This window comes from Vanessa atalanta, chromosome 7, assembly GCF_905147765.1.
Source record: "Vanessa atalanta chromosome 7, ilVanAtal1.2, whole genome shotgun sequence".
Taxonomy (NCBI): domain Eukaryota; kingdom Metazoa; phylum Arthropoda; class Insecta; order Lepidoptera; family Nymphalidae; genus Vanessa; species Vanessa atalanta.
In genome coordinates this window covers 12189540-12211060 of record NC_061877.1, presented here as the reverse complement: position 1 = coordinate 12211060, position 21521 = coordinate 12189540, and the positions used below count along the sequence as shown (strand labels likewise).

The 21521-nt window shown below is 31.8% G+C and overlaps 1 protein-coding gene across 3 annotated transcripts in view; it reads right to left on the bottom strand.

Annotated features, from left to right (window-relative positions):
• Positions 1 to 21521, bottom strand: part of LOC125065200 (angiotensin-converting enzyme-like) — a 39708-nt gene that overhangs the window by 11683 nt on the left and 6504 nt on the right. Inside the window, exon 1 of one of the 3 annotated variants that reach the window (XM_047672701.1) lies at positions 3736 to 3877. The exons of the other annotated variants lie outside the window; for them this stretch is intronic. The gene's annotated coding sequence lies outside the window, so the exon portion shown is untranslated. Of the gene's footprint in view, positions 1 to 3735; positions 3878 to 21521 lie in introns of those variants that run through there. 3 annotated transcript variants of the gene reach the window in all.

Below are 21521 nucleotides of genomic sequence, written 5' to 3'. Positions count from 1 at the left end.
GAGCACGAAATCTCAGAAACTATAACACCTACAAACTTATGATTTGGCAGGTAGGTTCCATATAGGGTGTAGACATTACTAAAAACGGATTTTACAAAACCCCACCCTTAAGGGGGGTAAAATTCCGCGCGGGTAAAGCCACAGGTTCATCTAGTTATTGTATCTAACCTAAAATGTCGCCTTCTGATATTTCACGCTAGAGTTTCGAAATCATTATAACTATAATATGTAACATGCTTGTTCAAACACAAGTGTAAGCTCTTCAAATTTATATTAATATTGCTAATGTAAAATTTGTTTGTTTGTATGTTGGGTTTAATATCCGGAACTAATAATCCAATCTATTTGTTTTTTCACTGGTAGAAGGCTACATTATTCCCGAGAGGTATGGGTTTATTAATAAATTGCACATGCAAAGACGGGGCCGATCGCTAGTATAATAATGTATATCATATTAAATATTCTATTCTCGACAATGACGTGTTTTGTGCGTACATTAAAAAGATGATTTCATAAAAATATTATATCAATTTTTAATTAGCTCTTAAGAATCAATGTACCCGATCCTTAGACACAAGGTGCGACTTTCATCAGCGGAACAAGTTCCTACACTAGTTAAGTCGATAATACAATATTAAGGCGATTCAATTAGGACAGGTTTTGAATCATCAACGACTATGATGAATCGATGTTGTGTTAATTCGCAATCGTTTTAAAGTTAAAAAAAAAGTCGTCTGTCATTTCTTTTTCGTCTGGCAATTTGATACGTTTCAATGTTTTGTTTTATAATTATTTTATTTATTAAATCCACTGACTAAGCGTTCGTGTCCTCTTTAATTTAATTGCTTTATTATTATTAATGTTCCCAACTTCTTGGGTTTAATAAATTAATTAGTTTTTTCCATTAAAATATGACCACCTCAGAAATAATATTTAATATTAATGTCATAAAACTGAAGTTTGATCTCAGGAACAAGCAGCTCTTTATCTTTGGAACTACTAGTCGAATTTAAAATAACCTTTTTTATTGAAAATAGTCTCGAGAATTTAGAATGGACATAAACTATTTTTTATTAGCCGACGCATTTTAAAGCCTGATTACACTATAATTAAAAGCATATAGTTTATTTCATCTATGATTAGTGAAGCAAATGGAATCCAAGGGACATAATAAGGATAAGCTCTAGTCGCTTACAACGTTACAAGACAGAATAAAGTATACAATGGAATAGCCATGTGTGTTCGAAGTGAAATAACTTTGATAAAGAACTACATAGAAAACTTATATTGTAGATTAATGAAAAACCAGATAAAACAGTATACATGAATAGCGAGAGTCTAGTAAAATCTCTGGTTTGGTTTTGATTTAAGAAAGACACAAATAAGGAAATCCTTCGCCTGTAGAAGTGCTTTGCAAATATATATGACATTCTTTCCGTATTCAATACAATCTTTGTGACTAAAATTCCACCAGCTCACAAGTTTTTCAATACAACAATATAAAGTATTGATAATAGGCGGAAGAATAGTTATAGAATGGATCGCACCCAACCAGACGCTCAAATACACAGGACAACTATAGCACCTATCGAATGGTTCTTGATTGACAAGCTGAAATTACCAGACTTATGAGTTTCGCAACCTTTTGATAATTATGTACATTAAAACCAACTCTATGGACAAAATTCAAACTCTCGACGACATCAGATAATATAATTTAACCAAAACTGTTTTTATTATAACAATTATGATTTAATTCACACATTTTTTTTTAATTTAATTTGTTTATAGTTTTTGTTACTTTTAACTTTTGATGGGCTGTGTACAGTTGTAATTGACATGCATATTAAGCATTTTATTAATGTTATGTTAGTTAATTTTTATATAATTTATATGTACATACGTTTTGTGCTTTTAAATAAATAAATAGTTTTTTATTACAGCTATACTTATGGTTAGTTGATGTCATTTCTAAAATCATATTTTTCTTAGGTATTATCCTGGAGCCTTGACTTTAAAACTACATCAAGTGCTTTGACCTAGACATTCTTACTAGATCTGCTAGGCCTATTTATATGCCTATTATAAGCCTGTTCTATAAAATTCTAGTTTTTTCGAAACTATCTTGACATCGTAACAATAACGGGGGGGGCGGAGGGTGCGAAGAATCCCCGGGTGACGGTAGGCTACCATCACAAACGACTTTATTTGGCATGTTACAATGGACGCACTCTGAGACTCGAACACCACCTCGCCTAGCTGGAAGTGGAGCTAGACCATATTAACTGGCACGTTTTAGGGTTATCAGAAGTCCGAAGATAGGGTAAGAACACGATAACCCTAGAGTCCGGTCACTTACTATATTTCCGGCAAAATGATCAGAGCTGCGCATCGGACTACATGGAATCACAGGGGACAAATGCTGGTCAACTTCCTCAAGATGCAGGGACTCTTCTTGATGAACTCATTCTTTAAGAAGAAGTCCCATAGGAGGTGGGCCTGGCAGAGTCCCGACGCTGTGACGCGAAATGAGATAGACTTCATCATAGCGGATAAGAGACAGATTTTCAGAGATTGATTTGAAAATTGAAGATTTTTTTTATTTACAATAGACAGACAAGCAAATGGACCATCTGATTGTAACTGATGACCGCCCATAGACGTTAACACTAAGCAATATTAATCACCCCTGACATCATAAATGCGGCTTCTAATTTGGGACCTAAGATGTCCCTGTACCTGTTGTATTACTGTGTTACTCAACCCATAAACACAACAGTACAAAGCTACTACTTGTTAAAGGCACAATATGTGATAAGTGGATTGCACCGATCCAGATGAGAACGAGTAAAACTTGATCGGAAAGTTGCACACTTTTTTTTAAAGATTTTTAAAATAAGAAATATTTAACACACACAAGACATAATTGCCTGTATACGAATATAAATACTAGTGATGCATCTCTGTTTTTCTGCCTGTTTTTCTTTCGAGCGCAAACCCGTGAATCGAATTTGATGAAATTTGGTATAAAGAAAGATTCAACCAATCGGTTACTTTTTATGCTGAACTCTTGATGGCCGACATCTAAAGCGAGCGAAGCCTCAGGCGACCACTAGTAAACTATATTTCCAAAATCAGCTTAATTTGTGCTGCCGAAAATACTTATAAATTTAAATTACTTGTCGTCAGTATATTTGTGATGTGGGTATTTGTAGAATAATTTACTTAACATAAATACATTGAATAGCTTAATTCTATGAACAATACATAAAATCTTTATACAATTGGAGTATATCCTTATTTCCATAAAACTTGTACAAAACTATATAATTATTTAAATAAAAAAAAAAAATTATGTTACTTTGTACACAAAACACAAAAATATTATTTACTTGTAAATTTGGAAGCGAAATGGAGATATGGTTATATATATTCTAAATGAAAGATCAAGCACTAAAATGGTATAAGTCCTAAATTATAAATAGAGTTATCTATTATAATGTAAATTTTGCAGTTATGACTAAAATACCTGTACCGTACTGACTCATAGAAACATAGAACATCACTATTGCTATTGTTTTACTTAATCGGTCTAAATATTTTACTTTAGTACGTAAAGTGAAATATACGCATTCAAAGAGAAAGTTTCACTAAATATAAATATACGTCCAATTAAAATGCTTTGAGTTCAAATACAACTAATATACGGGTGTAAAATTTAAAAACAAAACTTACCGTTTTGTTACTGGCACAAATTATAATTTAAAAAAAAGAAACGAAATTCGAACTCGTGTGTTGTGATTGCGTGCTTCGATATGGAACGGCCAGTCGCAGCCGTCTTCGGCCGGCCGATGACTGAGCGCAAACGCAGCCTCGGCTACCACTCACGTATAGGGTCACCATTATTTTTGAGCTTAACAAAATACTGTTTTCTTTTTAAATGTTTAATTTATTTTTTACTTTTATATATACATTAAAGTAAAATGTACTTAAGATAGAAGAAGTAAAACTTGATAATCAAATTATTCTGTTTTCTTTTATTTTCGTTCTTTGTCTTGGCATATTTTTGTTTTACCGTCATTCGAAACGCAACGATTCTAAAGATGTTACACTTTGAAATATTCTTAAAATAATAAATCACTTATTATTATAATTTGGGTAATGTAATGGAGTAATAAAGTTTTTTAAGTACAACAGTCTCGCAAAAAAGGGATACTTCACAGTCACCCTACTCACACATGTGGATGTATACAAAACAAACAAACAAGTACCGAATCGGCACACGCAAATTTCAACATTAATGACCACACCAAAAGGAATAATTTAACATGAATTTCGTGTAACATGAGTAACGGGTAATGGATTAGGAACGCTTCGAATTATTTAATGAGTTGTCAAATACCAAAGTTTCATAGTTTTTACGTATTTTAATAAAATTAATTATATATGTTGACTGTTTGAATGATAACAGTGTAGTTTTTTTTTAATTCTTTCCTTTGTTAAAAATGATTTGCAAAGGTATTTTATCATGGAGCCAAATATTTTAAGGTTTTTTTTTTTACAGTATGTAGCTTTAGTCATTGAGCTAAGCTGTTCTTGACAATGTTGATGCACTTTTCCAATAATACTTTTATTTTAACTAACTAACAAAACTATTTCAATCGCACTTACAACATTAGAATGACCTTTGAATTGATTTATTTGGTTTTTTTTTATCGACATCTTGAAAAGGACTCAGTAAAGACTATTCAGTCCATATAAAAATTAAAAAATGAAATTTATGCGTAAAATTAGATTTACTGTAATACACATAATTAGCTTTCCATAATTACCTGATTTCATCGCAAATAAACCCTTTACTCATTATTGTTATGCACACAAGTGCGTTATATAGCACACAAGTAAAGCATACACAATATTATACGTAGTTCTTGCTAAGTACAGTCTTATTCATAATTAACTCAAATTATATTTGTTTGATGTCATGATCTCAAATCATTTTTTACGTTTATTATTTTTTTTATTCTGTAATGTATCCATCCAATGTATATAACACCATGTATAGGGTATAGCGATTAAATTAATAATAAAAAAGCTACTACACATAAAAAAGCTGCTACACGTGTGGCAGAATTTCAATAAAATTTATGTATTGCTTCACCTTACAATTTGGTTATAATATTATGAACTAGCGACCCACTCCGGCTTCGCGCGGTTGTAATGCTGATACTAAATATATGACAGAATAAGACATTCTGTAACGGTACAACGTTAACCGTTTTTCAGTGATTAGAAAATACAAACCGCTGAGTCCCTGCGTTAAATCTGTAATATCTTCGAAAATATTCATTAAAATTACATGCTGTAAAGGGCCATATTGATCTATATTAAATTAACAACGTATTTAATATAGATAGAGGTACTTAATTGGATAAGGATTAATGCTGTATTGCTTAAAATCGGTTCGAAATTAAACCATTATTTCTCGTTAAAAGTAAAGGATAAAAAACGGCTATTGTGGGTTATCCCTAAGAAATAGACATATACTATCCCAGACTCTTTTTGAAGACCTTTTTAATGTATATCATACTGTAGTACATTACATTAATCCGTCTCGTTTAACCAGCGATGCAAAGTAAGCCCAAAAAAAGTTACATGTATATTTATGACACACTTTAGAAACCTCTAAAATAACAGTGTTTCTCAAATTTTTTGTTAATGTATTATACACATAAACCTTCCTCTTGAATCAATCTATCTATTAAAAAAAACCGTATCAAAATCCGTTGTGTAATTTTAATGATCTAAGCATACATAGGGACAGACACCTGTAAGTGACTTTGTTTTATACTATGTAATGAAAATATAAGCATTACGATAAATAATAACAATTAAACCAAAATAATAATAATATTTTTTCCCTACATACACATTGCATTTATTATAATTTTATTTAAATGTTAATGATAATTTATTCATGAATGTACGGACTATTCGTGGGCGTAGCCGCTGACTCATAGCGGTAGGCATGAAGTAGACAAGAGTACCTGACAACACGGGCGCAACATTACATGTTTTAAGCAATGTTTATAACACCATGTATAAGGTATATTCGATTAAATTAATAATAAAAATGCCATACGTAAAATAAGATTGTTTTTGTGAAAAAAGTAAAACCACTAAATGTCTCGATGCTAGGCTACGGCCTCCTGTCCCTTTGAGGAGGAAGTCTTCCAACACGCTCCACCGATGACGGTTGGTGGATACACGTGTGGCAGAATTGAAATAAAATGTATGTATTATGAATAATGATGAGGTATTTTTGATAATTTTGTTTTTTATTCGAACTAAAATGATATAGTATTTTTTAAAGTAAATTGATAATAATATTATTTTATTTGTATGTAAATAATAAAATAAAATACGGAAAGAGTAAATACAGTATTGAGATCTGAATCAGCGTCATCATAAATTAAATGATTGTTTATGCCATTTTGGTGCTTACTTGAAATATCATCTTTAGAAATTAGATCCGTTGTGAGCTTATGCCATCGTCACTGAAAATACTTTGGAACTTTTTCTCCTATTATATTTTTTTTGTGACAGATTTTTTTTTTTATAATATCAAAAGGCGAATTAGCAAATGAGAGACCTATAGGTAAGCGATCACAATTGCCCCTAGATATTGGCGCTAGAAATGTTTCCCATTTCTTACTTAACCAATGCACCACATACCTTGGAATCCCAGATGTTATATCCTTTGTGCCTGTACTTATACTTTCTCACTCACCTTTCAAACCGAAATAAAACTCTACTAAGTACTGCAGTTCGGCGGTAGAATATGTGATGAGTTGGTAAAACCTACTCAGTTCGGTTTGCACAAAGCTCAACCACCAATTAAAACTAAGTACACTCCGTAGTTTCAGTAAGTTGAACGAGAAGAAGCACTTAGTAAGTTATTTATTTATGAATTCCCCAAGGGATTAGACTTGGAGTAGGAGTTGGAAGACTGTATTTAAGTGTGTCATATTTTAAATTATATAGATAAAACTTTATAGTAAGGATTGCAGTTTACAAAATGTAGAAATATAGAATGTAGACGTCAAAGTTTGTATGGGAATTAAATTACAATAAAATACAATTATCTGTGTTTAAAAAATTGCATTTAGCCAAAAATATATTTTTTTAGTTTGGTTTGGTAGTGGTATAAGGTTATAAGCAAATGTACGTTAAAGTTGCAATTATGGTTGTAATAAAAAAAAAATATATTTGAAATTTGTATCGTAAGCGTTTTTTATATTATGAAATTGAAATCTATAAAAAACAATTAAGTATTATTTTTTGAGATAAATAACGGATATCATGCTGAGAAAAAAAAAATCAATTCATCTTACTAATACTTATTATAAATGCGAAAGTTTGCATGGATAGATGTTAGTTACTCAATCGCAGCAGAACGGCCGAACGGATCTAAATGAAATTTGGTACAGCGACGGATTTAAGTCTTGAATAGCATATTACACCTTTTATCCCGGAAAAGAGTACCTAACACTGCATAACCTCCTCCTCACGTGAGCAAAGCTACGGCAGAAACTGGTGATACATGTATTTTTTTTATGAAAACGAAATCACTGACCAAACGTTAACTAATTCTAGCAATTGTTTTGCACATACTTAATGGCAATTACATCGATTCATAAAACACAATATATATGTATGTCACCGTAGGATTACAAACATCGCTAGATTACAATCTATCTCGTCAGATTGTACATACATACAACACGTGTTTTATTACACCGTTTCAATTGCGGAATGGACTACATGTTTTGGGTAACTAATAAGAATAATTAGGGAAGTAACGACCCACTGTGATGACATCTGTAGACAAAATGTAAAGTCTAACATATGGTATAAGATTTTTTTATAATTATTATTACTTTATCTCTTATGTGATGGTGACAAAGATTAACTGTTATATAATATGGGCGATAAATCGCAAGGTTGCTCAGCGAAATCTCGAATAACCAATACATATATGTTTTATTATAAATGAAATTAATTCTCGATGTTAGTCAAAAGAATATCACACGAGGAATTGGAAAAATATAGATTGCCAACTTTCCCTTTAATACAACTATGAAGTTGCTAGGTACGAAACAGATTCCTCAGATTTATTTTTTTTTTTTTAAATTAGCCGTGGGTATGTTAATGTTTTGTCATGGCAAACTACTATAAAAAAAAAACGATCACAGAACAAATCGATACTAATATTATAAATGCGAAAATAACTCTGTCTGTTACTTCTTCGTGCTAAGCCTCTGAACCGATTAAGATGTTATTTGCTATGAAGATAGTTTTAGTCTCGACGAATGACTTGGCTTTACTTTTTTTTGATATACCCCTCGAGTGGGTAAAATAGGTGGTTTGTGGGACATAGGTATTTCGGCTAGTGAAGATATGTATTATTAAACAAAAAATATTTATAAAAAGACATATTTCTAAATGTTCATTATGACTAAATAAATATTAATATCCAAATCATCGCTTTCGGGTTATATTTATTTTAAAATGGAGTTAGGTAATTTAATAATCATAATAAGATAAATTTTATACACTTAATTCGAACAAGTTTCTTGTTTAATACGAAGTTTTCTAAGTAATTAATATTTATGAAAATACAGATATCCCCTTTATAACTACCGTGGTTTTACACGTGTCATATCGATAGGTTTATTTGTTTATATTACAAGTAACAAAATATTATACGACACAATTACCAATTACAACAATGTTGAGCATTAAGATGTATGATTCCTTTTATAAGACATACATTCTTTTTATATACATATTACACACGCACACGAACATGTAATAGGTACATACACGTACAGATCCTACGTGTGTGATCGTGTGTATGAAACTAAACGGTTGAACCAATTTCTACGATTTATTCGAGTGAGTCTTTGAATATTTAAGGTAGGTGGCGCTGTGATCGGGAAGTAAATAAAATACTTATTTCACATGGACGAAGTCGACACGAGCAGCTAGTATTCTAAAAGAACTCACTTCGTGTCTCAAACGGCAATAGGCTATATTGGTTCATTTTATAATTATTACATTGATATATGTAATATCACTTGTTCAAGTCTATGATTTCTTTTGATTCTTTATAGATTAAATAAATAATTACGCCCATGATATTAGAAACTTAAAAAATGTATGATGGTGTAGCTTTGTACCGGCACCCGATGGGCGCAATAGATACAACCCATTCATAATTTAAACAGCATTACTGTGCATTGTTTATTTTACGCTAGAACTAATGTTTGTATTACTTTGTACTAGAATACTCGGTACGCTGTTTTATGTTTTTTCGATTGCATTTCAGTACAACGAGCCGAGATACATTGACGGAATAAGAATCGGCTCATATTTATTACTTATAAAGTAAAATGGTCGTTACTGATTATTTGCTATCAGGTGAAACAGCCCCCTTTCGCCCCCAAAGGGAGCACATCTAATTAAAAATATTTTATTGAATATTTCGCATGACTATTCTTTATTTATTTTAGTGCTGAGTATCGGTTCTGTTTAACTTTAAAACTAATGAATTAAAATTTATTACTATCTCAAAATATTACACGGGTCGATGCATCTAAGAATCGTCTCACCATACCAACCAACTTACCATTTTAATATACTGATATTATATCGATTTAAATACCCTTTCCCTCCCCAGGGATAAAGCGTTTTAAATTTTCTCAAAAGCTATTCAAGGTTTAACTTTAAAATACGACAATATTAAAACTTTAGATTAGAATATAAATATGCACAGTCATAAAACACGTAATTTAACCTGAGATAAGAAAGACATATTTCCCACGTTATACAATTGTATAGCGGAAACCATTTCAGTTTAAAAAAAATCACGAAACTGCCAAGTTATTAAAATGTAAACACGATACAGGTATACTGAAGCGTTTGTTGTTTGTTCCTCACTTTTATTCTCGATATTACATAGGTATGTACATTAGCATTTTAGTAGTAGTAGCATTTTATTCCGCAGTGGACATTAACGACATTTTTTTGGTCCAAATGATAGACGATAAAAAAGCGTGGAGCTAATACCTGTTTGACTTCCAGACAGGATGTATTATATACATGTACACATGTATACATGTAAACAACTAACATATTTTTGTATTTTTAAACCTTTAAAAAGAGTAACTATTGAGTTTCTTGCCGGTTTTTCTCTTTAGAATCTGCATTCCGATCCGGTGGTAGCTTCGCTTAATATAGTTTGTTGAATGAGGATTCTAAAGTGCTTGTAATAGCCTACTTTAATAAAGTATGTTTTGATTTTGATGATGGTGGATGACGCCCATCTTTTGTTATTAGTGTGTTATTCCAATTAAGCAAAATCAAAGATCCCTTCCTCTTGCCTCTTTCGAACTAGAGTCATGTTTTCTGGTACCTAAGATAATGTTTAATAACTATCAGTTGGGAGCCTGGTGCTAAAAGACTCTTATTTAGTCCATTTTAAGATATTTTTACTGTCTAAAGATAGTATAAGAAGAAACTGTACCTCAAGGTTGTATTTTAGGGCCTATTCTATTTATCTGCTATGTAAATGATATTATTTAATCAACAAAACATCAAACGGTATTTTTGCTTACGATTGTACTGTGGCAATTAAATGTAATAGCGTTGAAACATTTTGCCAAGTAATAACCGACGCCTTTAAATATATAGATAAGATGGAATCTTTCTTTAAACCAAAGAAATAAACTGTAAAGAAAAATAAAGAAATAAAGAAATAAACGCCGTTACTAAAAAGGTAAAACCCGATATTGATAAAGTTGTATATTGATCCAATTCTGATATTGCATAAGTTAATAATACAGTAAAACCTCGATAATCCGAACCCTGAATTATCCGAACGTTCGCGCGTTGCAGCCGTAAGAATGACGATTTCACAAAAAAAATACTATAAAACTAGCATCTGACTTTTTTTAGGTGTTTTATATTACTACAATGTAAAAAACGTATATATTTTTAATATGTATATTAAATTTTAATATACTGTACTATTTTATGTAAAAAGGTGTTATTTTTGTTTGATTTTGTCCCAAAATAGCAGGATTTCGATTATATCAACTTTTGATTATCTGAACTAGTCTCGGTCCCATTTAGTTCGGATAAACAAGGTTCTACTGTACATTTATTTTTGTCAAACGCAGGAGTGATGTTTAGGTCTTTATAAAGTAGATAAATTTAAAAGACAGAGAAGAGACGAACGAAAAATTAATTCCTTGGCACTATACTATACATTCGGATATATAAACATTCATAGTCCCGATATTTAGAGATGTCCCACATAGAGTAGACTGATGCCTCGACTTACACAAGATGTCCCGATATTTGTGTTATAAATATGTTTTAATAAAGACGACTGAAGTAATGGCGATGACATACATTTCAAATATATCTACAGAAAATACGCAACAATTCATAAAAAAGTCGAAATGTATGATTATTGAAAGAATTTATACTAAAAGATAACCAATAAAAAAGTATGTACCTAATGCAAAATTTATTTTATTAACGTTCCTTTCGTTTCAAAAATATCTTGCATTTTAGACCAGTAATTTTAGAAAAGTAAATCCAGGTCTAATAAATATACTAAATAATAATGTAGTTGTAATAATCGTTGCAAACTCGCAATTAATATTACCGGCTTTAGTTGATTTAACTTAACGGTAATCTTGATTTATTTCAATTATTATTTTTATTATATACAAATTAAGAAACAAAGAACGGTAACTTTACTTTTTAAGTTTATTGGTATAATGATTATATTTTACTCAACACAACGCCATCTTTTAAAAGTTTATAGTACTATATTTATAAAAGTAGTTTTACTAGAATTGGTACTTACTCATTTTTTATAAAATTATATTATAATTATTCATTGCTTTTGCAAAAATATTTTTCGGTATATTATATGTGTTTATACATTATTCAATGAGAACCAGTTTTAGCTCCATCTGTCGTAAAATGGCTGCAATTTATCGATTAGTAATATGTGAGTCAGCTAGATGGCGTTACTTAAATTAAAAATATTACTTGATTTTTTTATATTTCTTTATTATGATATAGGTAGGCGGACGACCAAATGGGCCACCTAATTGGTCATCACCACCCACATGCAATGGCGCTATAAGAAATATTAAACATTCCTTATATCACCAATGTGCCACCAACCTTGGGAACTAAGATGTTATGTCACTTTTAAATACACTGGCTTACTGACCCTTCAAACCGGAACAAAATAATACTGTGTAGTACTGTTTGCTGGTTACTGGTGTTATGCTGCTGGTTAGCAAGCAACAAGTGGGTCCCTGAGCTTGGCCAATAACGTTGACACAATAGTAGTAACATTGACAAAGTAGCCAGTAGTGTAATAAATATAGTCATTTAACAAAATGAAATTGCAATGAAATTATGTAAGTATATATAATTCTATTGTCAAAGTCAAAGTCAAAAATCTTTATTCAATATAGAAGTGTTTACACTTGCTTTTGATTGTCAAAAATCTACCACCGGTTCGGAATTTAGCACCTCGGACCTGAGAAGAACCGGCGAAAGAAACTCAGCGGGATATATTTTTTTTTTTGAGAAATTTGATTGAAATTAAATTTCTAACCCTAACATCATTTGGAATAAATCGCTGTTTGGCGATTTGTTTGGTGGTTATTATGTTTATGATAAATACTTATGTGTGTGTGGATCACCATTGAAATTAAAAAAAATAACAGCCGATTTCATCTTATATTTTTTAATACAAGTAGGTATATATATATATATATGAATTTTTCGTGCCATCATTTATAGTAGCATAGTTTATGTATCATACATAGCAAATATATATGTGTTCTAACCAAAAAAAACATTGAGCAATAATTAACATACAACTACATATATAAATAAGCTATTTTATATGTATGTGAACAATCTATGTGCCCGGTAATCGCATCGCCTATTATGATCATCAGCACGCTACGTTAAACAGGGCTGGCGTTTATAAACGCATATACCTACCTTCCTACATGTACGTATAATAAATTAATCAACTATAATATAATTTATCTCACTGATGCTATAAAACTATGGACTATTTTAAACTATAGCCTATTCCAATGGAAGTAGGCAAAAATATAAAAAAACAGTAATTTTACGTATTTTGTGCGATTTGCTAATTGCTCAGCTATATTGTGCACTACTAAGAGTTTATGATTAACATATCTTTATTTATAATACAACACTATTAAACTTAAATACATATTTTAACTTTAATTTTACTTCCAAGATTTCGACAACAGTTTCGATCAATAGTAAATATCATAGATTAACCAAGCTCTCGACCAATGATATCGCGTCAATTTGCCGTTAAAGTTTGTTTACTTGGCTTTTTTATTATTTATAATAAACAAAAATGTTCAAGGGCGGTAATTAACAGATCGTCGTGTAATTAGCGTATTTATATTAATTGTCCGATCACCACAACGTGTGGAGGATAAGTGGTATATACGTGGTGTTATTTGCTTGTCGGCTTTTACTTTAACATCAAAAGAATTAAATAAGGAAAGTATTTAAGTTGACTGTTCACTTTATTCGCTTAATAGCCATAAATGATCTTACTTTCATCGTTTTAATCTATGGTTATATATAAAAGAATCGATGTTTTTTAACTCGAAAGACGCTAATGGTTTGATATGAAATTTGCAATATTTTCAAAGAACGTTTTTCGCTAATCATTTTTATATAATATAATTCAACGTATAAATAGCTTGTAATGAAGAATCATATAAGTACAAAAAAACATAAGATATTATAAAAACAAGGAACATATATACCATTATTATAATATAAAAAGAAATATAATTTTACGCTTAAATACGACGCCTGAAAATTAGCCACCATTCGTTCGATGTTGAAGGGAAATTATGATTACTATCTAAAATAACTTTTTTTATATGACACTAGTAACCCTCCCTGATTCGAACGAGTGTAATTAATTAATTCATTTATTTATACCACAAAGTACTCAAGAATAATGACTGTTTTTTTTTTAATTGGATACTCAGTTCCAAGTTTTCTTCTTACATAAAAACAAATAAATGTTACCTCTTAATACCTTATAATATTAGTCCTTCTTAAGTATATTATTAATATAATATGATGAGTTATTTCCGTACTATAACGAATAAAATTCAGGAAACCACTAATATTGTTACCGCTAAACGCTAGACGCTAAACGCTAGCTCTGAAGAGTGAAAGTCTAAATGAAAATTATTATTCGTAAACAGGTCCTTTCCTCACGATGGTAAGTAATTACCTTTATCGTCAAGTACGTAATAAATTACAAGCACAAACTATGACCAAGAAATCGAGGACCACTTTTTTAAAATGATGCATGACTATCCATTTAGGCGTCTTGACTCCAAAACTAACTTAAGAATAAAATGAATGTAACGAACAGAAAAATAACGTTAAAAATATTACATTAAATATTTATAACGTTAATTGAATTGCGTTAAACTACGAATATACGACGACTCTATATATAGAATCAAAAAATAATAAGACCACGCTCATGAGATACAATTGTTTTTTTTCCCTTATTTTATATGTACAATAAATTAATAGAGTGGCAACCCTAGATATGCAAGCCCTACATACAAAGTACTAACTGCATTATCTCTTTTGTAATAATCTATAATCAAATGCACAATGAATTCTAGAAGCGAGCCCATAATGTTAATAAACAATGAAACATTTAACATTTACATAAAAAAACTTCAGCCTCGGATGTTACTTAAATAGATGATTATATAATTTTTGAACAATGGTCATAATTTGTTAGGAGAACGCTATTCGCAGCTAGTACTGGTGATACAGTCGTCATGGCTTTTACCAGCCAGGTCCCTAACACGGGCGACCCTATCAGAATTCTGAAGAATGAAATTAAAAAATCTTATTAACTTAATATATTTATTAAAATAATAAAATATATTTAACTTTATTTCTCTATAGTATTCCATGTAAGCCAGGCTTGTGGAAATATTAGACATAACTTATAACCTAACTACAGGCTACCTAACACCTGCCAATGAATTGGCAAATCTGTTTTCGCTTCGACTTTGACTTTTAAATTCCTTCCGGGTTGAGTTCCCTTCTTTGTCAGGCAAGATATAAATTGTACACGTATATTTCTGCAAAATCCACAAACTATTATTTTTTATGGATTACATGTTATAAGTAATTAAGTAAATTATAATTATTAAGATAAGAGAATAAGTGAGGTCGTATGGTCGGACCCTTTTTTTTCTTTTTAAAAACATTACGCACACCACCCACATACCTACGTTAAGTATGTGGTATGTGGGTCGCCGGAGCCCAGGAAGACCATCAAAACCAGCGGTACCCTCACCGTACCTTCCGTGGGTACCACGGGATCGCTTTGGCATGATACCGTGATCCCAGAGTCGCTAATGTCTATTTGGTAGAGGTAACAACTTACCATCAGATTATCCATTTGCCAGTCTGCCTACCTATTATAAATAAAAAAATATATCAATCTAAGCTGAATGTGTAACAACAATTTATCAAAAACAAATCCGTCAACTGTTTACGACATCGCGACATCGTGCCGATAAGGCGTAATGGCGCGGGCAGCCATTGTTGTGAAAATTGCGACGGGACGGGGCGCTGAATGTTTAATTAACTGACTGCTTGAATTATACTTGAACGAGAAATCAGTAAACAACAACAACAACAACAATAAGAAATCTTGTTGTACTGTGACAGAATATCTTCTATTTTACAAAGAGCAGCAGCCGTACAAATACATAAGTATTAGAAAAAGTGAGAATTGAGAATGGGTCAAGTCCTTAGCTCCCAGGTCTACGCAACGCTGTATTCCTGAGGCTGCTTGCGAGATCTGATTCTCATCCCTTTACAAGAGATAGCTCACAGGTTCTACAACCACTAACAACCATATTATAATCTTTTTTTTTTTAATATTCTTCTATCTATATCCTTTTGAGTCCGTGCCTATATTTCGTTTTTTATTAATATTTTATTGTGAACATAATTAGTTTTAATTAATTGTTATATATCTACATCGACATTCTATATATTGTATAATCGCATCTTATTTACAGTAAATATTTTTTCCAATATACGTCGCGTCTTAGTGTGACAGTCGTGGATCCAAAATCAATCGTGCGGTCAAGACGTAAGTGCGATTAAAATAAACAAAATAATGATTAACATTACTTGTGTCCCTGTGTGAAAAGAGTCGAGATGACCCAGCGGTTAGAACGCGTACATCTTAACCAATGACTACGGATTTAAACCCAGGCAAGCACCACTGAATTTTCATGTGCTTAATTTGTGTTTTTAATTCATCTCGTGCTCGGTGGTGAAGGAAAACATCGTGAGGAAACCTGCATGTGCTCCTATGAGCTATATGCTCCAAAACCTTCTCCTCAAAGGGAGTGGAGGCCCTAGCCCAGATAGTGGGAAATTTACAGGCTCTTAATGTAAATGTCTGTATGAAAAGTATCGAGGACATCCGTAATAGGCAGTCACAACTCAAACAACTACAAGGCATTATATTTAGAATGTCTACAATATAATATCACTGTTTGTTGACAAAGCCCTCATATCGCCTATTTGCGTGTTGCCCATTCATGACAAACAAAAAAGACTACATGTTTATTTGGGTTATGCTAGTATCTATTTGTTGATTTAAGGTCTTGAGCAGAAAATATCTTAATAAACTAGCGAATCGTTCCGACTTTGCATGGCAATTTGCAAAAGAAAGCGAGAAGTGCGCTTAGCAAGAAAATGTTAAGAAGATCTTTATATATTATATATTTTAGAACAAATAAGAATAATAATTTTAAGTACTCATGTAAAAAAAATATTGTTAGAGCAATTCTTAGTATTACTGTTTCGGTTTAAAGGGTAAGTGAGCCAGTATAACTATAGCCACAAGGGACGTAACCACTTTTTTAAGATTGGTGTCGCATTGGTGATATGAAGTACGTTTAATATTTCTAATGGTACGAATGTCGAATGTACGTGATGCAACAGACATAAACAAAGTTTGTTTTATACTATTTAAAGTCAGATTACCGATGTATATATAATATAAACAGTACTAATATATATTTATAAAAGTATGCAGCATGTGTTGCTGGGTAAGTTTAGCTCCTGAACATTTTTCTAAGTAATTCATATTACTCGAAATGTAGAAGCACATTTTGTGCTTGATTGTTGTTTTGTATGCAATGAATGAAAAATGCGAAATGAAAATAATATAAAAGAGAAATGTAGTTCAAGAATCAAGACGCAGAGAGCGAGTGAGTCGCTGCGCTCATGTATTCTTTAAATATTAAACAGGCAAGCAAGAGCGGACGAAGAAAAATGAGATCCGGCGAACGTCATGAATATTTTCCATTTCATTTCCATACACCGGCTGGGTGCACCCGATAAATTCATTTCGTTGAAATCATGCAAAAATCTGAAGTCCTCGAAACGTCGGAGCGTATAAAATCAAATTGTTCATGAAATGTTTACTATGGACTAACGGGTCATGAAATTAAAAATATTTATGGAATATTTATTCAGTTTAGACGGCTTTATTACTTAAAAGAAGGACTAAAAGAACAAATATTCCTGATATTTGTTCTTTTTAATATTTTACTGGGGCATTAGAGAAATAACAGTTTTTTATGGTATAGGTAGCCGGTTGGTTACATGGGCAACCTGAATCCTTCCTTACATCGACAATGGGCCACCAACCTTGGGAACTAAGATGTTATGTACCTTGTGCCTTTAGTTACACTGACTAATTACCATTTCAAACCGGAAAACACCGGAAAACTTTTAAACCCGGCTTCGCACGGGTAGACTACGGGCTACATATAACGTTTATAACATAATATACATCTCTATCGGTCGGCATCTTATTTTCCGACGACTTCAACAGTCACCTTCATATTGCATCCAATTTACATGAAATATTTATGAATTATACACCTAAATAAATCACTCCATGCATTAGTAAAAACCGTATAAAAAATCCGTTCGGTAGTTTTCAAGTTAAGTGCGTACAGATTTGGGAGGACCTTATTGTACACTGATGATACTACAGAATTAAATAGGTCACTGAAAATATTGCCAGATATTAAATAAATAAAAGAAAATATGTAATTTTATTATAAACATAAGTGTCGGCGCTCGCCTGAAAGCGACCGTGCGGTTTATGGACAAATAACAATTGTACACAATATTTATCACGACTTTGCCGCTTTTGTATGTTTTATTTTCTACTTCACTCCAATTATATGCTAAGTAGTAATTCATTTTCGAATAATTATAACAAAGTGCCGCTTAAATTATTTAACTTATATTATTTTATTATTTATAAATGCATATTTAATTCTGAGTCGATTTAGAAAAACAGAATATATTAAGAAAAAAACTTCTGTTCGAATTTTAAATTAAATAAACGGTTTCGAAAATGTATTAAGAGTCAGCATTATAATATGTAATGTGCGTAATTTACAAAGCAACATTAATTAAGGTTTTCTCTCTCAGGTAACTATATATAGAGATATATTATATATCATTTCATCTAAAACATATAAGGCCACAGACACATAGGTGCTGGGCTCAAAGCCCAGGTTGCCCGATAAAAAAATATTCAGTAATAGCCTGAAGTCTAGAACTTGAAAGTATGTACATATATACCCGTGCCTCGGAAAATACGTATTGTCATTGGTCCTGTGCCTGTTGTGCACTATTATATGTCCCGCGTATTGGCTGGTCTTCTTTGAGATTAGCCGCCGTGACCGAAACCGATCAGGACGACATCATCCTTTACCGTCTAGTACAATTAAAATATAAACAACGCATGATGGAACATGAAAATTCAAACAATGCCTTTTGTTCGGAATTCAAATAACGATATCCGCTTGATATCCAGAAGTGCTATCTACTATATATTTAAAACTTATCTATATTAATAAATTAAAAGTCGTTGTTACCTAAAACATTTCGTTCGTTTCTTTTTCTCGAAGGTTACAGTATACACAAACATTATTATTTAAGTAGTTGCGCTTTACAGTTTCACTTGCTCTAATTTAATACTATTTACGTGATAAGAGTGAATTTCAAGTTCTTGTATATAATATAAATGTAACCATTACGACACAGATTCAACTGCTTGACTGACACAATAGAATGAAAGCAATATTGGTGGAAAAATTAAGTGCGGGTTTCATAACGAAGTCATTATTAGGATTACGTAGCGCGCACGTCGCGTCGGTACGTATTATTGAGAAACTTGGGCAATGAGAAATCGTAGCATTGGTCGCTATCCAAGGACCTTTGTGATTGATCTTTGTTTAATAAGCATTTCGGTGTTATTAAGGGAAGTCAAGATGGCCGCTTACTTGAGTTTATAATTTATTTCGTGCCGTGAAAGAAAACATTCTGAGGTCGAATGAGTCTGGTGAAAATCTGCTACGTGTGTATCGTACTAACTCGAATTGGAGGATTAATTTCAAGCCTCCATATTTCCCCACGAAAAGTCAACTCGAAATTTTTAGTAAGAAGTTTTTTTATTAAGATTTACATACATTTTTTTTATGGAATAGATTGGACGAGCATATAGACCACCTGATGGCAAATGGTCACCACCGCTCATAGACGCTGTAAGAAATTTTAACAATTCCTTAGATCTCCAATGCGCCACTAACCTTGGGAACTAAGGTGCTATGTCCCTTGTGCCTGTAGTTACACTGGCTCACTCACCCTTAAAACTGGAACACAACATTACTGAGTTCGCCGGTAGAATATCTGATGAGTGGGTGGTACCTACCCAGAAGGGCTTGCACAAAGCCCACCAAGTAAAGTAAAGTATTTTATGTTATATTGAATAGGTAGGGCAACTTTTATTGAGATTTTATTTATGATTGAGATGATTTATTTTATAAATTTGTAGGTAAGAGTAGTTTTGTTCAGTTTTATATGAAATAATATGAAATAAAAAAAATGCCTAATTAAGAATTATATAAGAACAGAAAATTATTATTTGTTTATTTGGATTCTATAGAACAATTTCATATTGTCCGTATAATATTAATTTAACTGTACAAAAATTAAAATTTTTGGTTATATAATTTTTTAATTTAAGTCTCAGTATTAACGCTAAACGAACTTCTAACTAACGGCCAAGGTTACTCAAAAAGTAACATGTAGTTGTATTATTTATATAGTTTGTATCGTGTTTTACAGTTGAGTACAATTTTATATCGATTAAAACTTTAATTACTACATCTTTTCATTCTCAACGTGATCGAATGATCGCGTTTAAGATTTGTTGACTTGTCACGTAACTTCCCACGATTGACAAAGAACAGCGCTAAAATGACGCACTTACTAATAACATTAATTATTATTTTTTATTATATAGGACGTGCAATCCTGGTAAGTGGATGAGCAATGGGCCATCAACCTTTGAAGCTAAGGGTGGGTGAGCCACACAACATAACAATACTAAATATTGATATTATAAGTATACCGTACTGACTATAGCCTATTGAAAAAGGAGATAAGCAAACCTTAGATAACATACGTTCTCCTGAATTACACTACAGGAAGTTTTATATAATAAAATGTAGTTCTAGACTAATCCATTTCATTTATTTATTTCACTATAATTTTAATTATTCCTGAATAGAACTTCAACACCCCCCCCCCCCTCTTGATAACGCATGTCATTCACGAAATCATAATGAATATGGAATTCATTGATTATTCAATATCTCGATCAATGATCAACATCGCGTTAAATCAATGTCAAAGTCGTTTTTTTTATATGTCATTTGATAGAGTATACGTTAGCGTTATGGCGGGTTATCCCCGTTTCTAAGAATGCAGGTGACCTTTTATCATCGGGAGTCCTATTCTTTCGTAGGACTGTCTAAAATAAATAAAAATAACAACCGACTATTTCAACGACTAAAATGTCGTCTATTTTGTTACCAGCCATATTTTCTATCAATTAAAAAGTATTTATGTGTTTATATATAAGTATGTCCTAACAGCTATAAAAAATACAAGGTAAAATTTACATATTAAAAAAAAGTTTGCAAACTATAGAAACTCTTGATATTGGAGACATAAAAACGGTACATTTTAAAGTACACCCGTATACTTAGAGTGGGATCGCGTGCTAGTGTAATTAACCTAATGTAATCCTTTTTCCTAAGGACAGATTGCGAGTTGTTCTGAGAAAACATCAACCTTCTACTTGGAGTTAAACTGCACTTAGTATTGTTGTATTCCGGTTTGGGTGAGAAAGCCCGTGTCTATCTAATAGTCTATCCCCAGAGCCGTCTCAAGCTATGCTGGGGCCCTTGGGCACCCAAACTTTCGGG